A 26254-nucleotide genomic window follows, 5' to 3' on the forward strand; every position below is an offset into this window, starting at 1 on the left:
AAAAAACCTTTGAACATGTTATTGCCGGCAACAGGAGCATGACAAAGATTTGGGTGGGGGGGACATGAGTTGTGAGTGTTACCTGGGTGCTCACAATATCTGATCTAGAAAGGTTTTCTAAACACAGGAACAAGACTGGTGACTTCTGCCTCTTGTTGTAACGTGAGAATAAGAACTTAAACCTGCTGACAAACGGAAGAATTTTTCCAACAGAAGGTGCCTGAGTGCCTTCAATGATGTGAACCCTGGAAACAGCCCCTGCAGAAGGTCCCCGTCCTGCCTGCTCTTCTGCATTTCAGCCCTTGGCTCTTTTAGTGCAGTCTGTCTTCTCCAGATGTGGTTGGCTATCTAACTGACTCTGGCAACTTCCTAGAAGCTGACTTCTTAAATCTCTGTGTTGGTTTTATATTGGGCCCAGGCAGGATCCCCAAACTGACTGAGACAAGGGCATTAAGGCACTTTTTGAGATATATTTTAACCAACCTGATATCAATATGACTTTAAAATAAAGTCACAGAGCATTTTCTCTGTGGTACAAATCTCATGCCTCACCTACGGCAGTTCCTCCGCAACACTGAGTGAATATCGAAGTTTGGGGATAAAACATTGAGGAGTTTCCCTTCCTGCTTCACCTAAGGCCAGAATAGAACACTGGTTTGTTTGTTTTAGAATTTAGTAATCCTCACATATTTTGTCTTTGTCCTCTAGGCAGACAAATATCTCCCTGGCCAGAAGGATACACCTGTCCTCTGTTCTGTAGTTGGTGGCAAGTTAGCAAACAATAATAAAAAAGAAATTCCTGCTGCTTATCCCTAATCTTTATTGAGGTCTTCCGATTCTGGATGCCATGGTCACCTTGAAATTTCCCTGATATTTAAGGAAACCCAAGCTCTGTTTGAAAAGGAAAACCCTTAACTGATTTCTACCATTACAAGAATTATTCTATAAATATTGAGGCAGCAACCAAAAGCACCTTCTTAGCCCTACTTCATTCAGAACTGTTTGCCAAACTATAAAGTAGCATTTTAGTTTATACCCAAAGTGGCTTGAAAGAATATTCAACTGTCAATGGCATGGAGATGCATCAAGGACTGTGAACCCCAACCAACAGCATAATCACTGTGGTAACTCTGGCAACAGAGGTTCCCTATCTACTCTGTGTAGCAGGTCCTGGAGAATCTCAGAAGCCCAGGGCCGGGGTACTGTTTCACAGTACTCCCTTTTGAGAAACACCGGGCAGATAGTAAGCACTGTACTTCATAGGCCGTTGAGACTCTGATAGCCACTCAACTGTGCTGCTGAACTGCACAGGCATTGTGTGACTGGAGTAGCACAGTTACATCCCAATGAAACTTTGGTGATAAAAACATGAAGCCCACTGGATTTGAAACTTCCAGTCATAGGTGGCCAACTTTTGGTTACTAAACCATGGGGTGCTATGACTGTGGGGATTCACTAATAAGATGCTCATCCAACATCCTTTATATTCTGTTGGTCTCTTTCTCGTCACAAAATTGAGATCTAATCTTTGCAAAACTTTATAGAAAACCCATACAAGCCAGGTGGTGGTGGTGTGTGCCTTTAATCCCAGCACTTGCAAGGCAGAGGCAAGAGGATCTCTGAGAGTTTGAGGCCATCCTGGTCTAGATAACAAGTTCCAAATTCCTGGACAGGCTCCAAAGCTACACAGAGAAATCCTGTCTTGAAACACTTCACTAAAATACAAAAAACAAACAACAACAAACAAACATACAAATAAAAACATACAAAAAGCTATGAGGCATATTCATTCTTAGTATTTTAGAAAACAGTCTTCCATGTGTGGGGGAGGAGGTGGGCACATGTGTAAGGATGTCTGTGTATGTGATGTGGGATTCCCCTCTGTATGCTGTGAATATTATTGGTAAATAAAGGAACTGCTATGGGCCTATAGCAGAGCTATAGGGAAACAAAGCTAGGCTGGGAAAACTAAACAGAATTCTGGGAGAAAGGGGGCAGAGTCAAGGAGAAGTCATGGAGCCACTGTTGGAGGCAGATATGTTGAAACTTTGCTGGTAGGCTACGACCTCGTGGTGATGCACAGATTAATGGAGATGAATTAAATTAAGATGTAAGAGTTAGCCAATAAGAAGCTAGAGCTAGTGGGCCAAAAACTGATTTAAATAAGACAGTTTCTGTGTGGTTATTTTGGTTCTGGGTGGCCAGGATGGAAAAGCAGCCCCCTGCAACAAATTGGCACCACATGGTCAACTAAAATCCACTTAAAACCTGAGAAAGCTTAAAAAGGGATCCTAGACACAAGACAGAGTCAAGCATGGTTTGGTAGCAACATTTTCTTGGGTGGGCTCTGTTTGCTAGAATCAAGCAGAGGCATGGCTCCCTTAAGAGAGGTTTTCCTGATTCAGTAGTAACAGAAAAAAAAAATCTGCGGCCATTTTGAAATGCCAGCCTTCTGGGCTGAGCTGCCAGGTTGACCTCTGGCTCTTTTAGGAGACCAAGTATTTGAATGGGGTTTTTGAGCAACGTGCTAAGGCTTGCTTGGTGGCAACATGGACCAGCTGGGTGCCTATAGATGGGGCACTGTGCATAGCTCTCAGAGGCAGCTGGACTGGGTGAAGAAAGCAGAAAATACCATATTTCCCCTAGCTATGGTGCCACTTATATTTTTAAAAAGCACTTGGTATTTTAAGAAGCAGTCCTGGTCAGAAAAGAATTATAGATATACAATAGGACAGATTCAGATGTAAAAGATGTCTAAATGAGTCACAGTGTTGGATAAATGTACATAGGCTTGAGAGAGAGAAGAAAATGAGTATAGAGAGTTATAAAAAGAAGTAAATGGTTTACAAAAAAAATGAAACAAAGTCTTTAAAGAGACAGAGTATAGACAGTCATAAATTAAAAGGAGTAAAGAAAAATAAGCCACGTAAAGATGGAAAATTCACAGAGAGTCTGGAATATGTATATTATTGTGTTTTCGTTGAATTTTTTGACTGTGAAGGAGCCAAATACAGAGAGACATTTTATTGTGTTGGCTGCTAAGCTAAGCCAGCATGTATATTATAAAGGTGTCTTGATGTCAGAATTTAGGTCTAAGGATATGTTGCTTTGAAAAAGAGATTCTTGTTTTCTGTCCACAGAAGATGAGAACCTGTGGATTGCTTCCAGACTAATGTGGTTTAATGGACCAAGACCCCCACCCCTTAAAGGTAGCTTTGAACACCCCTCAAAAATTATTTCACCCAATAAACAGCAGGAAGAAGTTTGGATAGAACTATGCTCATATTCCCAAATATTGTTTATAAATGTTTGTTTACATTTAAAGGGAGAATATACTATAGAGATTTGCATTGGCATAGATCTTGGTTTATTGATACAAATTTAAGGTCGATATTGTTATATGTATATTTCAGCTCTTGATTAAGGTATTGTGATTGTATAGTTCATTTAGAAAATGTAATATATAATTAAGAAATATACGTTAATAGATAATCATCTATAATAGTCAAGCTTGTAGTCATGTCAGTTAAATTTTCTAGATGTACAGAGATGTATTTCAGATAGATAGGTATTCTTCAAACCTTTCAAAGACTACAAAATATGGCCTTTAAAATGTTTTAAGAAGTTAGGACTTTTCATGACAGAGACATGTCTGCTCCTGGCAGCACCAATTACTTCAAGAGGAAGATGGACATTGAAGAAGCTCCTTATGGAGTTGGTTAGCCATTTGGGCAAGAAATTGCTCTTGCCTGGACTGCTTGATGAACTGGACATGCAGTACCTGCAGAGAAATGACTGCTGAACTTGCCTAAAGGTGAGACAATTTTTCTGGGTTCCTGCTTCATGAAAGAGTCTGCCAGAAATTCTACAGGACACAGAAGAAAATTACTGACAATCTGCCAATAGAGGCAAAACAATCTTTCAAATTTCCTGCTCCATGGAAAAGTCTGCCAGATACTATGGGCCTGTAGGCTGAAGATGGATATCCTAACGGAACAGAAGAATTTTGGGTGACTGTCCAGGCAGCAAGAAGTCTATGTCAATTCTAAAGTTTTTGAAGTTGCTTACAGTGAACTTATTTTTTACTTAGGTAATATTATATCCTTCTGGAGTCTTTAATGGAGTTGAAGAATAGATAGATAGTTATAATTATAGTTTTCCTTAGTTGCAATAAAAAATAAAGTAGATATAAATATTGTAACTATAATTCTTGCTTGATATCTGTTTTGTTGTATGTAATTTTACTATTTTAAAATTAAAAATTGTTTTTTTATTTAAACAGAAAAGGGGAGGTGATGTGGGATTTCCCTCTGTATGCTGTGATTATCATTAATGAATGAAATTGCTTTGAGCCTATAACAGAGTAGGGTGGGGCAAAGCACAGCTAGTCAGGGAGGACTAGACTGAATAATGCTGGGAGAAAGAAGAGCAGAGTCAGAGAGAAGCCGTGTAGCCCCATGAGAGCCAGACAGAACTTTACCCAGTAAGCCACAGCCACATGGCAATGCACAGATTAATAGAAATGGGTTAAATTAATATGTAAGAGATAGCCAATAAGAAGCTAGAGCTAATGGGCCAAGCAGTGATTTAATTAATAGAGTTTCTGTGTGATTATTTCAGGTCTGAGCTGTTGAGCAGCCAGGAACAAAACAAGCAGGTCCTTCTACTACATGTATGTGTATGTGCCTCTGCATGTTTTAAAATGCTGTGATGGATGCTGTGTAATGAAATACATGGAGATTTCCTAGATACCTTTATTTTTAATGACTCTCTCCATGAATTTAGGCCAGTTGTATTGATTTCTGTCTTAAGAGGCTGTTTTCTTACCAGGGCAGTGAAGAACTCCATTTTCATTTCTTTTCTCACTTTACAATTGGGAGACGCTGGTCTTTGAGATTTGGGGCAGCTTACATGCAAGGCAAACAGAAAGGATATTGTCTAATGAACTCTAGTAGGTATGGGTGCTAGGAAATCTCTTTGATATTCACAGAGTTTCCTGTGGCCTTGTTAAATCTGTATAATAATTCTGGGAAGCCCATTATAGCTGTTTTCAGTACAGTCCTTGAGCTGCCCTGGGCATCTATCAGAGAGGAGAGATTTCTGAACTGTGATGAGCACCAACCATCTGTTCCCAAGTGATGAGGGCTCATCCTCCAACCCAGATGACTCTGGCATCTGCCTCCCCACTTTTCCTGTTGTCAGCATCAGTTATTTCTCTATTTATCAGTTTCCTTATCAGACAATATCAAAAGTTCTAATTTAGGACTGTTCAGTGGAGGTAGTGTGTAAAAGCTAATGCCCACAAAACACAGTTTGAACTGCATGCAGCTTTGACAATTAACTCACTGTCATTTTGTCTTCCTAAAATAAAGCCAGATGTTTGTAGTTTGCTGCAAAAAAAAAGTATACCTTGTGAGAGAAGTAAGAGAAGCAAGCAACTACAATAGACATCAATGGACTAAACTAGATATAAAGAACACGACCTTATTAGCTTGTATCTTGCAGGCCATAAGCTGGACAGAGTCACATTTTCAACCTCACGTGCAATCACATTTGTTCTGCAAAGTCATTAACACAAGGCAGTTAGAGGAATGCTGAGGTATGTGTGTGTGTGTGTTTGTGTGGGTGCGTGTGTGTGCATTTTGCTATGGATCAAACCCAGAGCCTCTTGCATACTAGGTAAGCACTCTATCACTGAACAGCAGCCTATTTCGGCAGTGTTTTCAATATCTGAAACAGTTTCGAAGCACCTGTGAAGGGGAAGCTAACTAGGCTCTCAATGAGAACACAAAACTTGCCTGCAAACAATGCTCAGTGAAAAGCCAGTCGTCCAGCCTCTCAAGAATCTGCAATCAGACACACACCTTGTCTCCCTTTGCGTTGTCGAAAACCAGATAATTTATGCAAATCCTGGTGTATAATAAACACCGATACTGATTTTAATAGAACCACTGAGCTCATTACAAATTCTCCGTGGCTGTTACTTCTCAAAGCCCTTTGTCAGCAACACTTTACTTGCTACACTCTGTCTCTTTACGTGTGTAAAGGTAAGACCACAATTCGGCTATAAATTACACCATTGATGCATTCCAACTAGACTTTCCTTTAATTAATGCTAATTAGTGATGTTCCAATGTGATTTCAATAGAAGATAAAGCGTTATTTACTCTGCAGTCCCACTACAAGGGAACTGTTTTGCCTTTTTTGTTTAATATAAATGGAAGGAAGCAATACAAAATAAAGATCAACCACAACTTAAAGCATGTATTAAGTCAATTTTGTGTGCTGCTTTTAAACAATGAAAATATCAATTATCCTGTCAGGCAGCTCTCTCTAGCCTTTGTACCAAATAAGTCAGTCTTTGGAGTCTCATGGTCATAAAAAAACAATACATTTTAAAACTTAACCCTGAATCTGTTTCCAAAATGTCAGTCAGTAGCTTGAATTAGCCCTGACAAACAAGCTATAAAAGTCATCTTCTCCCTTAAGTTTTCAAGCAAGAAAACTCAAAAAAGCAAGGGAAAAGACTTGGCTGCTTTGATGCTGGCAACCCAGACAATTATCTCCCAACATTCTAGATTTGTGTTTGTGGTGGTTTGAATGAGAATGTCTCTGTAGGCTTAGACATTTGAATGCTTGGTCCTGAATTGGTGGTGCTATTTGGAGAGGCTTGGGCGTTTTGGTCTTGTTGGAGAAACTATGTCACTGAGGGCGGGCTTTGAGGTTTAAAAGCCTCAAGCCATCCCCAGTGTGCTCTCTCTCTTCTTACTTGCAGTTTAACATGTGACCCCTCAGCTCACTGCTCCAGCCAGTATGTCTGCCAACTACCATCATAATGGTAATGGACACTTTTCCCTCTGGAACTATAAGCCCAAGCAAAGAACTCTTCCTTCTGTAACTTGCCTTGGTCAAGACATTTTAGCCCAGCAATAGAAAAGTAACTAATACAGTGCTGGTGGCAAAACCAATCCAAAATTTCCATCCTTGCCCCACTTCTCAGTTTCATCTGTCCACTGGAACTGGCAACTCAGATCCCAGGACCACGACCTATGTTTGGACAGAGGGACTTGAGCATGCGCAGGCTCAAGGCTGACAAGTGTCCCAGTGACCAGAAATGAAACAGTTCTTTCCACCAAGAAAACGCTTCCTTTTCCTCTCCACATGTTTCTCCTTTGGTACCACCGGCCATCATGCAGCTAAAAATCTTTATAGAGCTTTTTTTTTTCTTAATACGCTCATCCACTGAATGCAGCCCAAGAAGGGAATAGAAAACTACCTGTCCCAGTGAGCACTTTTAGAAGTATGTTCACAGTGGAAACTGCCCACACCCAACCAATGACCCACACCTGGTCCAGATCCCACATGGAAAGACAACAAGAAAAACCACTATGCACATCTCTGGGTTCATTTAGACAGTTTTCTTTAATTAACGATGAAGACACTACAATTCTAAGTACCAGACAGAATTGGGGGGGGGGGTAAAAAGAATTGAACACAAGCATAACACTATAAAGAAAGCTTGGAAAAGTGAAACACTGCTGAAGAAAAAATATAAACCTGGCCTGGTACCCATTACATATATACATAATACGGTATCCACATATATACAGCAAATGTTTTGGTAGCAACAGAGACCATGTGTTGGTCTTTTGTACACAGATGAAGTAGCACCATCAATAGCACCACCATCTTCGGGATGATAAACCAAACCACACACAGTAAATGGAAAGCTAGATGGCATTTGTTTGGCCCACCCTGTAGCCAAGAGGTATAAGGAAAGTAACTACACAAGAAAGATTCTTCTGGAAACTCTATTCTTAGGCCAGTGGCAAAGTTCTAAAATGAATTTTTTTTAAAAAAAAAAAAAACACTAGCACTACAAATGGATATGCAAACAGACACATTTTCCTGGCTAGGGAATTTGTTCTACGATAATGGCATAATGGCTAACGCTGGAAAGACAGCATGAACAAAGAGAGGTTTAAATAGCGGGTGAATGGCAAAGGGATAACACACCCATCTCTTGGTGCAGACATCACAAATGCCAAGTCATTGATAAGCTAGGGAAGGGAGATGACACCTTACCCAAGTCATACATTTAAAAATCATATTTACTACTTATAGGCTCCTAATTAAGAGTAGGGCCAAACACCTCCAGCACCTCTCAGTCTTCTTCCAACATCTATTCGGTGCCCTAATCGTGAGTAGTGAGTGACAGATACTCAGCACGTCATCTGAGCCAAACTTTCTACAGGCGTGTAAGGGGAACTGATGAACGGAGCTCCACTGGAACCTTCTTGGGCTTGGCTCAGGGACGAGCAGGCCCAGTGTTTAACCCTCAGTTCTACTAACTACAAGGAAGGTTGTCTCTGCTTTCCATAGTTAAGCTCATGGTCCAGCCTGGAAGTCCTTCCATTAGTACTGCCAACGTTGGGCCTGCTCACAGCCTGTTTCCTGCAAGTTTCTCAGAAGCAGCCCATACATATGAGTGTTGCATCACCTCCTGCTAACATGCACAGTCTTGGCAGCACTAACCCTCCTGTCTTGTCACTGCAAAGAAACCATTTCTTATTTGCTTTCCCCAATTGTCTTCCATGGACCTTCCCAAGAAGCCCCTTCTCTCCAGAGTGGGTGTGAATGCCTGGCATCTTCCTAGACCTCATTGTATGACCACCTCAAGTACAGATCCCAGCCAAGGCATCATGAGGTAAATTTGGGATGGGTATCACCAACAGCCACAGCACCTCATGGCTGTACTATCCCTCATGGTCCTTGCTGTCATCGGGTGGTGGTGAGCAGCCTTTCTCTATCTTTGAGTCACCTGTTTCAAAGGTGTTCCCAACTACATGGTATATTGCATTCAGGATGTACCATTGAATTAAAAATACTGTTTCCTACAGTACAGCAAAATTGTTTCTTAAACACTTTGTCTCACATATAAAAGACAGAAGACAAAAGCAAAGAGAAGACAGGTTAAAATTCTCTACTTCTGCTAGATGGTTCTTGAGTAGATCCACTTTTGTAGTCGCTAGATTAGTCGAGAGTGGCCCTGACCTTTGAAAGTTAGCAAGAAATAGTCATACACGTAGCAGCAGTACTGATTTGTCATTATTGACCCAGGTGGTTGATCATTAATGGAATCCCCTCATTTCCAGCTGGTTCTAGAGCTAAGCTTTTGCCCCAAAACACAGGTAACATCAGAGCCAGGGAATATACTTGTTCTTTTCACAAAGGAGAATTTTAAAACTCTGTCTTAACACGTCTCTAAGAAAGAATGCTGTGAAAGGTTGGTCTCGTAAAGAAAAAGCCACTAACTTCCACATGAGCCAGGGACCACTAGAAGCCCCATTAATGTAAGCCCCTGGTTGGCCTGCAAATACTTGGAAAGAGATAAAAGCCAACTCCCTTCAACAGGAATTGAACACAATACCTTAGCAGCCGATGTGTTTTGAAGTAAACCCTTCAAAGAGCCAGAGCATGGGAATTCAGCCTGGGTACCAGCGACTTCCAGTTCCAGGTCAGCTATGTTTGATTGGAAGCTTTCATCCCACCCAGCTCAGGTGACTCTAGAGGAAGCTGAAGGAAGAATGTCTACCTTTGCAATATTGACTCCATAAAAAGCAAGAAACTAGGAGATGCCTGTCCACGCTCTTCTTTTCCACTGTCACCCCAAATGTCAATAACCCCACATACAGAAGCAAGATAGTCACAGATATCCGAAGCCTGGGCTCTGTGAGCTATCACAGCCAGCTTTCTAGGCAAACAGTTGGGGCTGACTTTGTTCACTGCTCTCGTTTCCATTAACTCGGGTCCTGGGGGGGCGGGGTGGGGAGCAAGCAGCTTGTTTTCTTCTTACATTAGCAAGCATTTGAGCCAGAATACTTAAAGAATGAAAAGTTACTTTGACGATGAGAGTCTTTGCTTACACATTTGTAAAAACAAAAAGAAAAAACAAAAAAAAAAAAAAACAACTTTCACATCAGATTTTTCAAAGCCAGTGGGGTTTTCTACTGACAGCAAATGATGTCACTCGGCAGAGTTCCTTGAAAACAATGTATACTTACGACTAGAGACCTATTTACCTTAGAAACTGATGAGCATGCAAATGATTAAAATCTGCAACAATGAACATTGTACAACAGTCTGTGAGGTATGTGTCTTCTGGCTGACTGAGTGCTAACACTGGCCTCAGCAGTCGGGGGTCAATTTATCCCTCTAAATAGAGCAAGGGGTCCCTAATCAGTTGATCAGGGCAATGGTCAAGGCAGTGCCTTTGCCCTAGCTCCTTCCTTGCAGCCCCACCCAGGCAGCTCAATCCTTCCCAGAGCTCCTCCTCCCAGCAGGGTTGCCTTCCTAGGGATTCAGAGGGAGGCCGGCACTGCATCAATTCGCTATACTTTTCAGAAGTTTCGTGGCCATAATTTACAATTCTGGAGGAAACATCTTCAGGTATATTCATTGCCATTGCTATTTAATACATGGAAAATTCCAAGACAGGTGGACTTTCCAAACAAGGAAAGGATTAACATGTTCACTGCTGGCTAGATGCCTCAGGGGCAGGTCACTATGTTTTTCTGTGCTCTCTGTAAACCACGTTTATTAGATAACCGCTAAAAGGCCAGCAAACACCAGGGCAAATGGGCCGACCGCATTCATCTAAAACACACACAACACTGGAAGCTCTCAGAACGCAAGAGATAGGTGTCTTAGGGAACATGACATGGAGCCCTGGAAGGAAGGAAGGAAGGAAGGAAGGAAGGAAGGAAGGAAGGAAGGAAGGAAGGAAGGAGGGCAGAAGGAAGGAAGAATCTGGAATTTTAATTTCCAGTTAGCAAGAACACACTTCTCCTAACAGCCTTTTCAAGACAATGTATGAAATGAAACATGATGTGTACACAGACAGAGAGGGGGTGGGAGCGAGAAGCTTATAGAGGTGGGGAAGGGGAGATCAACAGTGTCTAGTTTATTATGAACAGAAAGACATTTCCAGAATTTATAAACACCCACATTCTTCATTCCAAAGAGAGCTTTTGACTTGAAGGGATCGCTCATGCCTCCTTCTCTCTACACAGTATATACAATGAAAAGTCTGTGGTTTTCTTTTCTTGCAATTTTGCTTCCATTCAGTTACCAACTCTAAGCTGACAACTGAAAGCACCCCAGTAGGATACATCCTCCTTCTGTTTGGAAAAAAAAAAAAAACCAAAAACCAAAAATCAAAACTAGAATGAATTTTTAAAAGGAACTCAGCTCAACATCAAGTTTATATTACAGGAGACAGTATCAGCGAGTATAACTGTACAGTACAGAACTTTCTATGGCACTATGATTCTTATTATATTATTTTTCTGAATTAGAATCTCAAAACAAGGATCATACCCTAGACTACTCTTCTTCGCCTCGTTTTAAGCATTTGCTCCACTCTTTACGACAGAACATCAAATACCTCAGTTCCACACCCAAAAAAAGATGTGCGGTAAGGAAAGTTACATTTTCATTAAAAAATTACACATATAAATCAAAACCCATGTTAAATATTTAATACTCTCTCCACCCAACGTGAACAGTTCCGTATGAAATAATTTACAGTGGTGCTTCATGGGACACGGTTTCAGAGTAGATGAAACATACGCTTGTAGATGCGACGAGAATAAACCCATTCTCTTACGGCATGGTGATGGCCACACCAGCTCACTGTGGCCAGCGAAGTCCTTAAGGTTCAAGATGAAGTTTACGCAGACTCATTGTCCCCGGGGTCACAGTGCTTTCTTTTTGCTTGGCACAATATTGAACGTGCAGTTCAGTCATGAACTCCTGAGGATTGTACAGAGTAAACAAACTGTAATGGATGCATCGTACCATCTACGGCAGAGGAAGACGTGAGGTCCTGCTTGTGAGTTGTGAAATAGTTTGAGTCTGGGTACCCATGAGTTAAAGGAGGATTTTCTGAGGTCATTTAGGTCTTCATTCTGGAAGGAAAACGGGAAAAAAAAATGTTACCATAGGCATCTGGAAATGTGTACTCAAGCAAACTATGAGAAGCTCCCTCCTTACAGAAGGATCTATCTGAGATCAACTGAAGTTATAGGCATAAGTAGTAGTACCTACTATGTACGTACATAACACCGACACACTATATTTAAGTTTTCTTTCAAAATACAAGTGTTTATAGAAGTCCCAAGCTAAAGTAGTGAATACTACAGCAAACAGATCAATGTGATCCATACATTTCAGAGTTTTGGCAATAAATAAACACAAAATTCTTTGGGGTTATGTTTGCAGCAATAATGTTCATTCTAGCTCTCATTTAAAATATTGTAAAAACACAATGCACAGTTATAGCCTACACTCAAACTTCCAATTTAGGTGTAATTTCTTTCCTCCAATTCAAGAAAGCTCACCGCAGTGGGAAATTATCTGTAACTCCCCTTCAGAAAGGAGACCCTTTATGAACCCCAGAAAACAACTCTTGCTCTCCAGTTTTACATAGACAGTACTTCAGAGGTACCTATTTTTCATGTACTCAGAATTGAGTCTCTCTATATGAATATGTATAGAGTGCCCAGAACAGTCTGCGTCAAGGCAGATTGTCATAAATAACTCGGTGAATGAGAAAATGGCTACGTTGAGTGCCATGGAGTCGCCGAAGTTCAATTCTGCTGAAGTTGGCCTCCTAGCAATTTCCAAAAGAAAGGCGAGTTTCATTATTAATAGAACGTGAAACCAACAGGTGAATTTCACAACAGGTGCACCCAGGGAAAATTCTAGATTCACAAAGGTGGGGAAGAGGGCTTCTAGCTAAGAACATTAGTTAAATGCCTCACTGACACATTTTGGCTGCCTTTGGAAGAAAAGGGATAATCCGGGGATGTGGAAACAAGGATTGTCACCCCAGTGTTTGTACAAGGCTTGCCACATCGCAGGCGTTTGATAAATACGAGCTGAACAAAGGGCAGGCATGCCACAGACTTGCCATTGAAGACATGATAGAACAAGGCTCGGGACGGGAAGAGACCAGCAGTGGGTAGGCCATAAGAAGGATGCCGCTTCATAGAACTGCCAAAGGCCACAAGGGACACGTGGAGTTAAATATAGAGATCTAGGGCAGGTACGTGGTGAAACCTCTGTGGACAGTCCAGGAGGCCTTTATCTAACTACAAGGATGACAGATAAGGACAAGGACCACAGGAGACACAGGAGGACGAGCATAAATGCTGACCGACACAACTTGTTTGTCCTCTCTCTTGCTGCTCTCCCTAGTGTTGTTTTTGCGACTGGGTCTTGCTGTGTGGCCCAGGATGTCCTTGAACTCGTGATCCTCGCGCCTCAGCCTTTCCAGTGCTGGGATTATAGGTGCGTACTCCCAAGCCTAGCCTCTGTCTCCCTTTGAAGGGGGTGATTGTGACACTGAGCCACCAGCATTTCCTATTTACACACTGGCTTTCAGATAAGTGAAAGTTTACCAAAGAAGACTCATTTTATGAGATTTTTTATTTATTGTAAAATATTAACTCTGCCTCTAAAAGACAGGCTACCTTTTACTTACTAATAAAGACTCAGTATAGAGATGCCAAAGCAAAAACAAACAAATAAAAGTGTCCGGGGTTTCTCCCTTTAACTGCAGTGAGACAGAGTTTACTCCACATGGAGAAAGGGCTAGGCCATTCTTCCAATAGCCTCAGCTCAGCTATGATACTCACAGCCAAGTTTTGGGGTTGTCATTTACTTTTAAGTTTCTCCTGAATTCCTATCAGAATATCAGGAGATAGCTAGATAGAGATTCACAGCTCTGGGCCTAAAATTAGGTGGGCCACACTCTATTCAACGACCTGTGACAAGAAGCTGCCACCTATACAGTGCAAACGGGGTGGGGAATGAAGGGCACACAGCATGTTTTTCATTTCATATCTGGCTCTCCTCCAGGAGGGCTGGACGAACAGCTTAGGTTGGGAACAAACTGTACCCAGGTTTATCACCACATGTGCCAAGCTGCACGGGTGTACAGGGCAGGGACTAGGGGACCCTGGAAGGGGAGACAGACAGACAGCCTCGCTGTCTGCTTAAATACATGGCTTCGCACTACCAGGTACCACTTTCGTAATTTTACATAAGCATGTTCGAAAGTAGAAAAAAAAATAAAAACATATCCCTTCATCAAATAGCTCCCTCCCAAAGTCATAGCCCTCTGCTTTAAAAAAGGCTTGCACGTAAAATCTACCAAGACACAATTCAGGCACAAATATCACCCATTGGTGTCACCAATTTAGGAACTTAAGAAAAAACAAAAACTGGAGTTCATGTGGGGGAGGGTGGAACACAAGGCCACAGAGGAAGTCTGAAGAGCACATCTGCCTGGTTTTGTACAACGGTGTGAACCTGGGACTGCACATGAAGGCAAGAAGCTGCCAGGTAGTGAGGCAGACCACCCCGGTGAGAACTGTCCTTCAGCGGGGCCCTTTGGGAGGCAGGGTACTTGTTCGGATCACAGAGCCATCGTTTGCAGCCCTGCTTGTGGAATGCCTTCTCAAGTTTCCACTTCTTTTGGCAACTGCCTTCTCAATCTCAGGCACAGTCTTCCCTGTGGTCTCTAGAGCAGCCAGTCTTAGCTCTTGGAAGGCACATTTGATCTTTGGAGACCGCCAAAAAGCTTTTCTAGCCAAATACGGTGAATAAAGGGGTTGATAGTTCCCAGGGACCTATTACCTAAAGCCAGAGAGTTTCAGGACTGAAGCTGCAAAGGCTTTAGTCTTCTTGTACACCAGGGAGAGAGACCATAGACTTCACAGACAGACCTCTCTGAGGATTTATTGGACTTACGCTCATCTTCCTATATCCTTAGCACTACACTCTTGCACCCTAGACAGGCTGAGCCTGGAAGACGCAATGTGGCGGAAGAAAAGGCTATGCTCTAGGTGCATAGGTTTTTGCAATTTAGGAATATGTTTCCAAAAAGGATAACCACACTGCGTTCTCACAGTCGTGAAATTCAATACATGTCTTTTACAAACACAAATGCAATGGCATATACCGTAATCAGCAACAGAGATGACACGGCCATATGTACATGCAATGTCCTTAGCTTCTACAGCCTCCATCAGCAGACCCCAGGTGCCCATACCAAACGTGGCCATGCTACTTTCCAAATTTAAGAGCTCAGTGGACCTGTGCATAAAATGGAAACCAAATGTAACCCATTTCCTCAGCAGAAGACTCAGCGCAAACATCAAGCGGTGATGTTCTGTCGTGCGTTCTCTCTAGTTACATCCCTGGGGAATTACTTCTGAACCCAGAAACGTGATGCGCCTGTCATGAGAGTTAGCAGCAGGAAGTTACACTTGGACAAAATTTCATCACACCAGTATCTACTGTACCCCTCTTTGTGTATCTTCTTGTCACATAAAACCCACCTAATCCTGCTGCCAGAAAGTGAAAAACGTCCTTTTTAAAGCATTATCAGATAAGTCAACACTTGAACGATGCCACTTGAGTCCGACAGATTATTGCATTATGGCATCCAGAAAGAATTTACATCTTCCGGAACTGTACCCACTTAAACTATGCCTACTTGAGCTGAAAAACAAACACAGCTTTCGCTTCCTTTCACATTGTTTTAGCGGAAGGATCAGTTTTGGCTGTGAAAGTTGAAAAACAGCAGGCAGCTGAAAAAGAGGTTCGGGGAAGGGTCTGTACCCTTCCAAGAAGCCACTTTTAGTCAGAGCCATTGGTCAGGGACCATCTTGAACATCTTGGTTTTGAAACTTGTTGCCATTCTGTGGAGTCTAGTGCAACATAGTAATAAGTGTTTGACCAGGGTTACTATTCTTGATTCTTGGAAAATAGAAGTAAAAAATAGTTCTAAAATATGGCCACAAAGTAGCCCTGCCTCATCTAATGGTATTTTTAAAAGGTCTGCAAGGCTCAGTTTCCTTCCGAGGAGATTACTGTTTGAAATCTCACTGTGGATTTAGCAAGACAATTTCCTATTAATTAAATCCTATACATAAAGAAGTGTGTCAAGGTCTGGGAATGTTGCTTAGAATGATGCTTGGTTCTTCTGACATGTACAAGGCCCTGGGTTCAATCCACTGCAGAATGAAAATAGTGTCAAAACAGCCACATTGCATTTTCACTTAACATAAATGTGTATGCGGGAAAGTTATAACACAGAACACTTATAAAATACAAGAAGATCTAAATTTCCATAATATGTTTATAATGCCTGGCACCCATGGGTAACTGTTAATTCAGTTATTCCAATTTCACAATTTATATGCAAAGTTTTGAGGTCTTGTAATCCTGCATTCATTCTTAAATGTGTTTTTTCAAAAGAGGAAACTAACATTCAAATCATCCTTCCATACTTTCTCATTCTCACAAACATGTGAAGCGAGTCATGTGAAATTGTTGGCTCGATTTTGATGTTACCGTAGAATCCTATCCTTTGTCTCATCTTCCTAATTCACTGTCTGGAATTGGAAGTGGGGTGAGCTGCCGCATTCCCGGCTTTGCTCTCCCACCTGGGAAATGGAGAGGGAAGAAGTGGAAGTTTGGGAGCTCAGACATTCCTGTTGGGCACTGGTGTGTCCTCCAAGATGGCCGCTGTGATGCTAGTGCTAGCCTCTGGAATCCCCTGCCATGACTTCTCTACTTAATATTTTTAAGGCTGGGTCTTTCCCTAAATATGAAGCTCACAAATTCAGTCAGACTCGTTGCCCAGCAAACTTGAGGGATCCTCTTGTCTATGCCTCTCAGGAGTAGATTTACTTGTACAAACCACCATGCCCAGCTTTTTAAAGGGGGAGTTCTGAGGATTGAACTCAGATCCTCATGACTGCACAGCAAGCCCTTTATCAATGGAGACATCTCCAGGGGTTGGCAAGTCTACTGTTTTCCTCCTCCTCCTCCTCCTCTTCCTCCTCCTCTTCCTCCTTCTCCTCCTCCTCCTCTTCTTCTTCCCTTCCCTCTCCCCCTCTCCTCTTTTTTTTATTTTTTGTTTTTTCAAGACAGGGTTTCTCTGAGTAGCCCTAGCTGTTCTGAACTCACTCTGCAGACCAGGCTGGCCTCAGAGTCAGAGATCCCCCTGCCTCTGCCTCTTGAGTGCTGGGTTTAAAGGGGTGTGCCACCACCACCTGGCTGTTTTATTTCACATACACATTCAAGTGCATGCCACTGCCGTTCATTCTTCCAGCTTTCTCCCTGGTGTTGCTACTGCAATAACTCCTGGGAATACTAATGCAAAAATCACATCTTCTAGAATGTTGATATAGTAATAACATACTCTAGGAGGGCTTTTTAAAAAACATTCCTCAGTCTAGTAGCTGAACCTAGAAAATGAGAGAATGGCAAAACCAAAATCAAATACGCCAGTTGCAAATGCTGTCGCATGGCGGTAAACAGAGATGCCTTAATGATGATAACATTTGTTACCACACAACCATAGCTGAAGAAATGGGAGCGCCAATCTCCTTGGTAGACTGTGAAACACTAACAGGATCCTGTGATTGACAGGCAGTGCTCCAACATCCGAGTCAGATGGCAGCACCCAAGAACCAAACAGCGCTCTAGAGAGGCATCTCTGCCAAGCCCACCAACTGTCCACTTAAGGAAAAGGGAGCTTCAAAGGTTGGGCACAGGAGAATCTGTCTGGTCTCTAGAAGGTGGGGCTAAGAAGTAGGACGACTGGCTGAAGCTTTGGAAGAAGGCGACACTAGGGAGTGAGAACGTACTGTCTCTATTCTAATGCCTTCCAGTAATCACTTCGAAATAATTAGTCACAAGTTAGAGGTAAGGACTTTGATAGCCGCTGCCTGGCATCGAAACATAGAAAGGCATTTAATGCTAAAGAAAGAAAATTTCTTTTCAAACTAGCCAAGATTGCGTTGGCAAGACTGGGTTTCATGGTCTGAAATGGCAAAGGGTAACCAAGCAGACCAAACCAATGCTTTAATGGAGCTGCTTAAATAGCACTCGTGCCCAGTGCCAGTCACATGGGGAGAGCTGGGGAAAATAACAACGTTGCTGGCCAGACCTTCAGGAGCACAGGGTTGCCAGGGAGAAAATCCAGGATGATGTGCCAACATGTGAGAGGCCATCTCGTTCCAGTTCCTCCTTTGTCGCGCAAAAGACCTTCTAGTGGGGCTGGTGACTTCAGGAGACCACCAATGAAGACAGGCAAGCTTTATTACAGAAAGGGAAATCGCCATCTACCAAGGAGGCAATGGAGCCGTTTGGTTCCTCTGTGGCCTACTGGAGTAAAGACTGTCCCCCACCCCCACCCCCGTGGGTTCCTCTTTTCCTGGCTTCCACTGTGCTCTGGAAGCTTCTCAAAATGATTAGGGATGGGAAAAGAAATGTAAACAAAGATGTTCAGTTCTCAATAAGTAAAGGTGTGCTGTCGATAAACCATTCAAATAAAATTCTAAAATATTTGAAACTGAGGCCAGAGAGATGGCTCAGGGTTAAGAGCACCAGGTGTTCTTCCAGAAGGAGCCAGTTCGAGTCTTGGCACCCACATGGCAGTTCACAACCATCTGTAACTCCAGTTCCAGGGCACCCAGCACCCTCTCTGGGCCTCTGTAGGCACCAGGAACGCATGTCGTGTACAAGCACACATACAGGCAGAACGCGCACACGCGTAAAATTAATTTTAAAAAATCCCTTTAACGAAATTAATTTTGCATTCCTTTAACTAATTAAAGAGGAGCTCAGTAATAAAGTAAATGGTATCAGCGGCATAACGGTCTCCCTGGAAACGGGTAAATCAAAATGCCTTCAATGTTGCCATCAATAACACGCCACTAGGATTAATAATTTTTGTCAACTTTACAGATATAAAATCACCCAGGGGACAAACCTCGCACGTGCACGTGGCTGAAGGGGTTTCTAGACTACAGTTAACGGAGGCAGGAAGACCCACTCTAAATGTGGGCGTGGACCCAGGAGTGAATGAAAAGATAGAATGGGCCCAGCAACAGTAGCCACCCTTCTCTGCCCACTGATTGGGGCCGTCACGTGACCAGCTGCCTTGCGTTCCTGTGGCTGGAACTTCCCAGCCCTGATAGACTGCATCCCTGAATCATAACCTTAAACAAATCCTTCTGTCCCTACACTGCTTTTGTCACAGCAATGAAAGAAGTAATATGTACGGCCACATATATAACAGAATCAAAGCAGAAAGATTTAGAGAAATTCTTCTACAATACGGGTCCGACCATAAGTGCCACGGAGGCAGGAAGTCTTTTACTCTCACGGGGACTGTTTCGACAGCATCTTCTCTCTTACTGGAATTACATTCTAGTTAGTTCTGAGGTTTATATTGTAACATCACGTCACTTTCGGGTTTGGGGTTTTATTTTGTTTATAATGGTCAGAAAACAGGACACAGAATTTAGAAGTCTGGCTTGAATACAAACCAGTGGGCTTAAATCACATCCTGGCATCCTTTACAATGCTGTGAAGAGAGGGTTAAGAGGGTTTGCAACACAGTTTCTGTAGTCAGACCAAAGGGAGGGAGGCAGGTCTACCACAGCAACTTTTCTTTGGCTCTCAACATTAAATAGGATTCTCACGCTGTCCCTCGAGTCTGATTGCTCCAAGACAGCAAGCCCCTGACTGCATGTGCGAAAGCGTCCGGATACCCAGTTGTTCCCAGCCATCATCAGTTTTTCCATAACAGCATGCAAACAGGGCCCAGAACAGACGCTCACTCAGACAGCAGGGAACTGAGGTAACAATCATTACCACAATTGACATCACTTTTGGCAGCTGGAAAAACCTGTGTTTAATCTATTTCCTTATTGCCACAAATGTGAGCCGGAGTCCCCAGTATTACGGCTGTGGTTGACTTTATGGAAGATTTTTGGTAATGCAAGAAAAGTCTATGGAACCAAACAAGAGACGTTTAGAGGAACCACAGGATACCTCAGCAGTGTGGCCTGATTCCCCTCCCTGTAGGTGGTTTAAACAGGTCTACCAGAGGAAAACACCACTCCCAACAGCTCCTGGAGTTCAGGGTCAGGAAGAGACATTCTTTACCCGAAACTACACACATCTATCTACTGAACACCTCCAGGAAACCCAGATGTCAAATCGCAAGGAAAAAGTTTGTTTATTTGGCCCTGTCTCCCTTCTTTGAGGAGAGACTGCCGGGGAGGGAAAGGGCATGTTATAATGAATTTGATCTTTGTTTGAAATTAAGGGAACTGTTCCCAAAAAGGGGGGGGGGGTAGAAACTAACTAATAATAGAACACTTTCTCTCTGAAACTAATTGAAAATACATAAGGCTATGGCATTATTTCCAAATGCATTAAGCCATGGATCTCCCTGCTCTCAACTTAAGAATCTTTTTCAAAATAATTGTGCTTATTATTTATTTATTATGTATCAATCCCAGTTCCCCTCCCTCCTCTTCTTCCACTGCTCCAACTTAAGAATCTTAAGGAAATATACAATTCAACAAAAGCGTGTGGCATATGAAGCTAAATTTTTAAACATAATCTTATCACTCCCTGGCCTTTTAGCTAAAATCAAGTGTAAAGGAGATAAGGAAGGTTAGAAAACCATGCCACCCACGTTCAAAAACACAAGTCCAAAGCGAAGAGTCGCGTGGCACAGGTGGTGCTGAAGATGAGCGACAGATATTTCTCAGAGTAAATCAGTGACGTGTACTTTGTCCGGTGTTCTATTTTCATTGCTATTGCTGCAATAAAACACCAAGGAGCAAGTTAGAGGAGAAAGGGCCTTATTTAGCTGACAATTCCAGGCAACAAGTCCATTGCTGAGGGGAAGTGAAGGCAGACACTTGAAACAAGTCATACTATACCGTGCTAAAAAGAAAGAAAGGAAGGAAGGAAGAGGAAGGAAGAAAAAAAAGAAAAGAAACAAAGGCTCATGTCCTTGCTTGCCTGTGCTTGTTCTCAGCTGGTTTTTCCCTTTCTCATACTGTTTAGGACCCCTTGCCTAGGGAATGAATGGTCCTGACCACAATGGGCTGGGTCTTCTTGACATCAATTAACAATTACATCAATACCCAGAGATACGGCCACAGGCCAATTGGATGTAGAGAATTTATCAAGACTCTCTCTCTCTCTCTACCCACGTGACTCTAGGTTGTTCAAGTTCACAGTTAACATTAACGAGTCCACCCTGGATTGCCCCTCCAGTGCGAAATGAGTAAACTATATAGAAATGAATTTTACAGTGTATGCTTGGGAAAGACAACTTCCAAAAGGCCACTTTGAGAATGAAAAGAGAGCTTTGATGCCTGTGAAAAACTGATCATTTTGTCTAACTCCAAAGTTATTCACAAAGTGAAATGTGAATGGAAGCTAAGATGACTTCTAGCACCTCTCTTGTTTTTCTATATTCTGGGCTTTCAGGCAAGTCACTCACTCTCCTGTTGTTTAATTTTTCATTTACAACATGGAATAACAACAGTGATTGCGTAGGGTTGTCATGGAGATCTATTGAGGTGATACATGGAATTCTCTTATTATGCAAGACGCAGAAGCCCTTGATCTGTGGTTCTTTTGTGACTGCTCTGATTAAGAACGAGAAATCCTTGGCATTCAGATATACTTGTGACGACTGAAGAAAGCTTACCAGCTGAAAATAGTTTACGGAACTAGCACGCACAAACGGCTCCATAGACCATAGCCACAAGCTAGAGTTGAAGGCAGAATGGGACACAGTTTCGGAAGGAAGATACAGTTACTAAGAAGAGGAGATGGCATGGGAAATGGCAGAATGGAAAAGAAAGGGAGACGTCAGTATAGAAGCTGGCACTCTGCCTTGTGGTCTGATTATTATTTATGGACAGGGCACAGCAGCAGTTACAACAGCAAGACAGTGGCACTCATTTGAAGTCTTAAAGCCATCTACAAAAGGTCACTTCTGATGCTTGAAGAAATTAGAAGCTGGGAGCCCCTTGCCCTTTCTACGCCTGATAATAAAAACTTTTACAAAGAAACTACATCAACGAGCTGAGAGGGGTGCTCACTGAGGGGTTTTAAGGCACTGTCTCTAGTTTCTAAAGCATGTTTACCACTGTGGGAGAAGAACTGGGTGGCTTAGGTTTCTAAATTCCTTCCTCCCAATCTCTCATCTGAAGGAACCGAACAGGACAGTGCCCTGACCAGTCAGGGCTGCCTGAGCAACTTGAAAAGCTGAAGTCGATGCCAGATGCAATGAAGTCTAACCATCGGCAGCTGGAAGAGTGGGGGGAGGGGACAGAAGGGGAGACTGAAAGATTATCCGAAGAGTTGATAATGTGCACATGGTCTTGGAAGGAGACACTGGTATAGATTCCTGACCAACTGTGAACAGCTCCTTATTGTCTCACACAAAGAAGCAAAATTCTCTCTGCAGGCAAAGTGGGGTGACCTTTCACCTGTTGACCCCAAAGGTCCTGCGCCTTTGCTTTCATCTTCCAAGTCTCACTTCCGTTTGGCTCTAGAGAAGCACCCTCCCCCACGAGTGAGTGAGTGTGTGTGTGTTTGTGTGTGTGTTTGCTTGCATATGTACACCAGAGATCAACTTTTGTGTCATTCCTTGGGTAGGCAGCGCAACTTGTTTCCTTGAGAGAGGGTATCTCAGTGGCCTGAGGTTCGCCAAACAGGCTAGGCTAGAAGGTCAGTGAGCACCAGGGACCCACCTATCTCTGCCTTCCCAGCAGGGGATGGTAGGTGTGTGTGTGACTCAGGCCCAGCATTTTCACATTGACTCTGGGGACTGAAGAGGTTCTGATGCTTTTAAAGGCACCTTACTAACCTAGCTGTTTCCCAGGGCCCCTGTTCCCTCTAACTTGGAAAAGGCCTTGGCTTGGAAGTTACTTTGGCTACATCTGAAGTTGTACCATGTTGTAGAGATGAGCTGATGGTCTGGCTGAGCCAGAAGATGCCTGAGGACTGTTAGGCCCGATTCTTAATAAGTAGACGGTGACAACGCTTAAGGCATTGTTATAGAGCTATATCAGTGTTACAGACAAATTCTGGCTTCCTTTGTATTCTTCATGCACTAGTATTAGGGACCTTAGGATTTCCACTAAATCATGAAGGCAGAGGAAGAATGGTACCTATATAAGACATGAGAGTTTGTTGTCTACTGTGGCTTATGAGGCCACCAACAAACCAGGAAGAAGGCCTTGCAAGACAAGAGATCAGCATTATCTTGGATCTTGGCTTCCCTGGTCTCCAATTGTGAGAACTAGGTATGTCTTGCCTAGCCACCACCATGGTTTGAATAGGAAATGTTCTCTTGGGTTCATGTGTTTGAACACTTGGTCTCAAGGTGGTGACACTATTTGGGGGATGTTATGGAAAATTAGGAGGTAAGGGCTATCCGGAAAAAGCCGGTCAATGGGAGGAGAGTTTTTGGAGTGTTAGTCTGAACTTACTCTCACTTGAGTCTTTCTGTTTCTGGACTACCAACCCATTCTAACCACTGATGCAAGCCACCAGCCACCCATCACTGCCCCCTACCACGATCATAAGCAACTTCTGTCACCACGCCTACTTCGCCATGACCGGCTATGGAGCCATAAACCAGATTAATTCTTCTTCCCTTACTTCTTCAGGTGTTCTGTCATAGTGATCGGATGAGTACCTATTCTACAGCCACCCGCTCTATGTTGTGACCTCAGCAGGAACAAAGACAGCAACTCTGAGGAGCTGGCAGAAATGAGGAAGAGAAGTGTGGACCACTGGCATCCAAAACCAGGACCTGAAACATGCACTTGAGGCTGACGTCATCTCTGCGTGGTCACCTTCTTGTCTCCCAGCCTTTCGCTCAGTTTCTAGACTAATGTTCTCAGACAGGGTAGGTGGGGAAAATGTATCTCATGGAGGACCTTGATAACGTCTGCAGACATTTCTGGCTGTCTCCGCTGAAATCAGGTATAGCAGAGGGAGTGAGTGCTATTCGTTTCTCATGGGTAGAGGACACAAGTACTGCTGAATGCCCCCACCATAGACGGAACCGTCAGGTCGGCTGCAGCACAGAGTTATCTGGCTTCAAAATGTCAAGACTGCCTGAGAAGTCCTGCCCTGGGGCAGCTGAAAAAGTCAGGGATGGGGGGGGGTGTTCCAAATGTGGCTTGTTCACTGCTCCTGGGGTTTGAGAAGGCCTCAGTAAGCCTGTGGGGGCTTCGTCTTGACAATTTCTGATCCGAGGACTTTCTACATTTAGAGCCCCCCACTGGCAGGCTGCTTTAGAGTCCCAATATGCCCCTCCTCATATCCAGACCCTTTTCAAAATGACGATGCTTGCTTACAGCTTAACTTGTGCTGTGTCCTGTTTCCTCGGTAACCTTTTTGCTAGAAGACAGCTAGGTAATGCAATCAGTCCACGATTCCTTTCTTTTCCTCCAGGGAAACTTCGGGAAGCAGTATCATAGCAGAGCACTAACTCCAGAGGAGAGATCCACATAGTCTCGGGAAGAAGAGCAAGATGAAGTACTGGTCTACCAGTCCTGACCAAGAAAAAACAGGAGGACCCCACTAAGAGATACACTTGGTCCTCCCAGGTCTTAGTTCATCCAGTTTAACCTGTGTTGAACCACCAATCTTGAACAGGGCCTCTATTTGCTTCCACAATAAAGGAGAGAAAATATCTCGCCCCACAACCAGGCAGGGAGCTACAACCAGAAAAGGATACTGGGAACAAAGAGATGGTTTATTTCAGTCAGCTGTGGCTCTTAGTAAGAGGTTTTGTTCTCAAGTGTCTAGGAGTGAGAACAAAATTATGAATTGGATTTTCACTGTTCCAGAATCAGTTGACTTTTTAGAATCAATGGCCATTCTGAATCTTAGAGAGAGTACATCTAAATCAGAGTGCTGCTTCCTAGATGTTTTTTTTTTCACACTCCATGAAACAAGTATCTTCCTTGAAAGATGATCTACTACTAAAGACAAATCAAAACAAAAAGGCAAACAAGCAAACAAACCAAGAGTTATGAGATAAGACTGAGGCCTGAATTCTTGTCGCTCTATTACACATCTGCCTGGGAAGGCACTTCCAGGTCTGTTTTCTTTCAATTTCTCTTAAAGAGAAATAAGAAAAAAGGAGCAAGTGGCTGAGATTTCAGGCAGCATCACTGATGAGACGAGGAAGGCCTCAGAACTCTAGCCACACAAACACAAAAACAATAAACACAAAGAATAAATTGATTTGTAGATGATTAAACAGTAAGATATTCAGGCCGATCCCTAAGGTAATAACAGTAATGAGAGATCCTGCTAAAATACAGCCTCAGGAGCCTTTGTGGTCCCAGCACACAACAAGGAAATGACAGCTTCCATTCTTTCCAGACTGTAGCCCAGAATGCTGACAAAATGTCACACAATTGTGCCTTATTATCAAGCACTAATGGATTGTAATGAATAATTTATGAAGAACCCAAAAGTAGGCTCTCCCTCATTCTGCTTAAAAAAAAAAAATCACCTGAGGCTTCTGCCCTAAGCCCCTGCCACTAGTGGATCTGGCCTTCCCGGTCATGTAATCTCTTGGTGTTTTCCTCCCACAAAGAGAAGACAGTTGTGACTGGTCAATCTCCATGACCAGCTAGCTGGTTCTTTCCAGATGATCCTCATCCTCACCCCTCCCCTATGAGCAATGCCCTTCAGGAGACCTCACCACAGTTCCTGGGATCTCTGGAGATTTCCCAACATACAGGATCCCCTTCCCAAAGGCGCCTGCCTCAGAGCCTCAGATGCAGTCAGTACCAACTTGAGGGCCATGTGACCCTAGCGTCCAAGCTGAGACACTTCCTCATGGCCTCTCCACTCTGCTTTTGATCACCTCGTGGTGATCACCTAGTGGTGTCCTAGCACTTCCTACAGGGGGGAGAGCCAAAAGATAAATGGGAAACTCAATAGAATTCAACTTTGTATTTTTTCCATTTGAAAATGCTGTAAAAAATGTTTTTTTTAAATTTATTTATTTATTAAAGATTTCTGTCTCTTCCCCGCCACCGCCTCCCATTTCCCTCCCCCTCCCCCAATTAAGTCCCCCCTATCCCGAAAAGCAATCAGGGTTCCCTGTCCTGTGGGACGTCCAAGGAACCCCCACCTCCATCCAACTGTGGTGGTGGTTCGAATAAAAACGGCCCCCATAGAGAGTGGTACTACTAGGTGGTGTGGCCTTGTTGGAGTAGCTGTGGCTTTGATGAAGGGTGTGTCACTGGAGGTGGGCTTTGAGATCTCAGATGCTCAAACTAGGCTCAGTGTCACTCTCTCTTCCTGCTGTCTGCCCGTGTGG

The 26254-nt window shown here is 43.1% G+C and overlaps 1 protein-coding gene across 1 annotated transcript in view; it reads right to left on the reverse strand.

Annotated features, from left to right (window-relative positions):
- Positions 1 to 7403: 7403 nt before the first annotated feature.
- Irs1 (insulin receptor substrate 1) overlaps positions 7404 to 26254 on the reverse strand; it is a 58416-nt gene continuing 39565 nt past the window's right edge. The window contains exon 2 of the mRNA XM_075952221.1: positions 7404 to 11969. The gene's annotated coding sequence lies outside the window, so the exon portion shown is untranslated. The remainder of the gene's footprint in view (positions 11970 to 26254) is intronic.

This window comes from Microtus pennsylvanicus, chromosome 17 (assembly GCF_037038515.1).
Source record: "Microtus pennsylvanicus isolate mMicPen1 chromosome 17, mMicPen1.hap1, whole genome shotgun sequence".
Classification (NCBI taxonomy): domain Eukaryota; kingdom Metazoa; phylum Chordata; class Mammalia; order Rodentia; family Cricetidae; genus Microtus; species Microtus pennsylvanicus.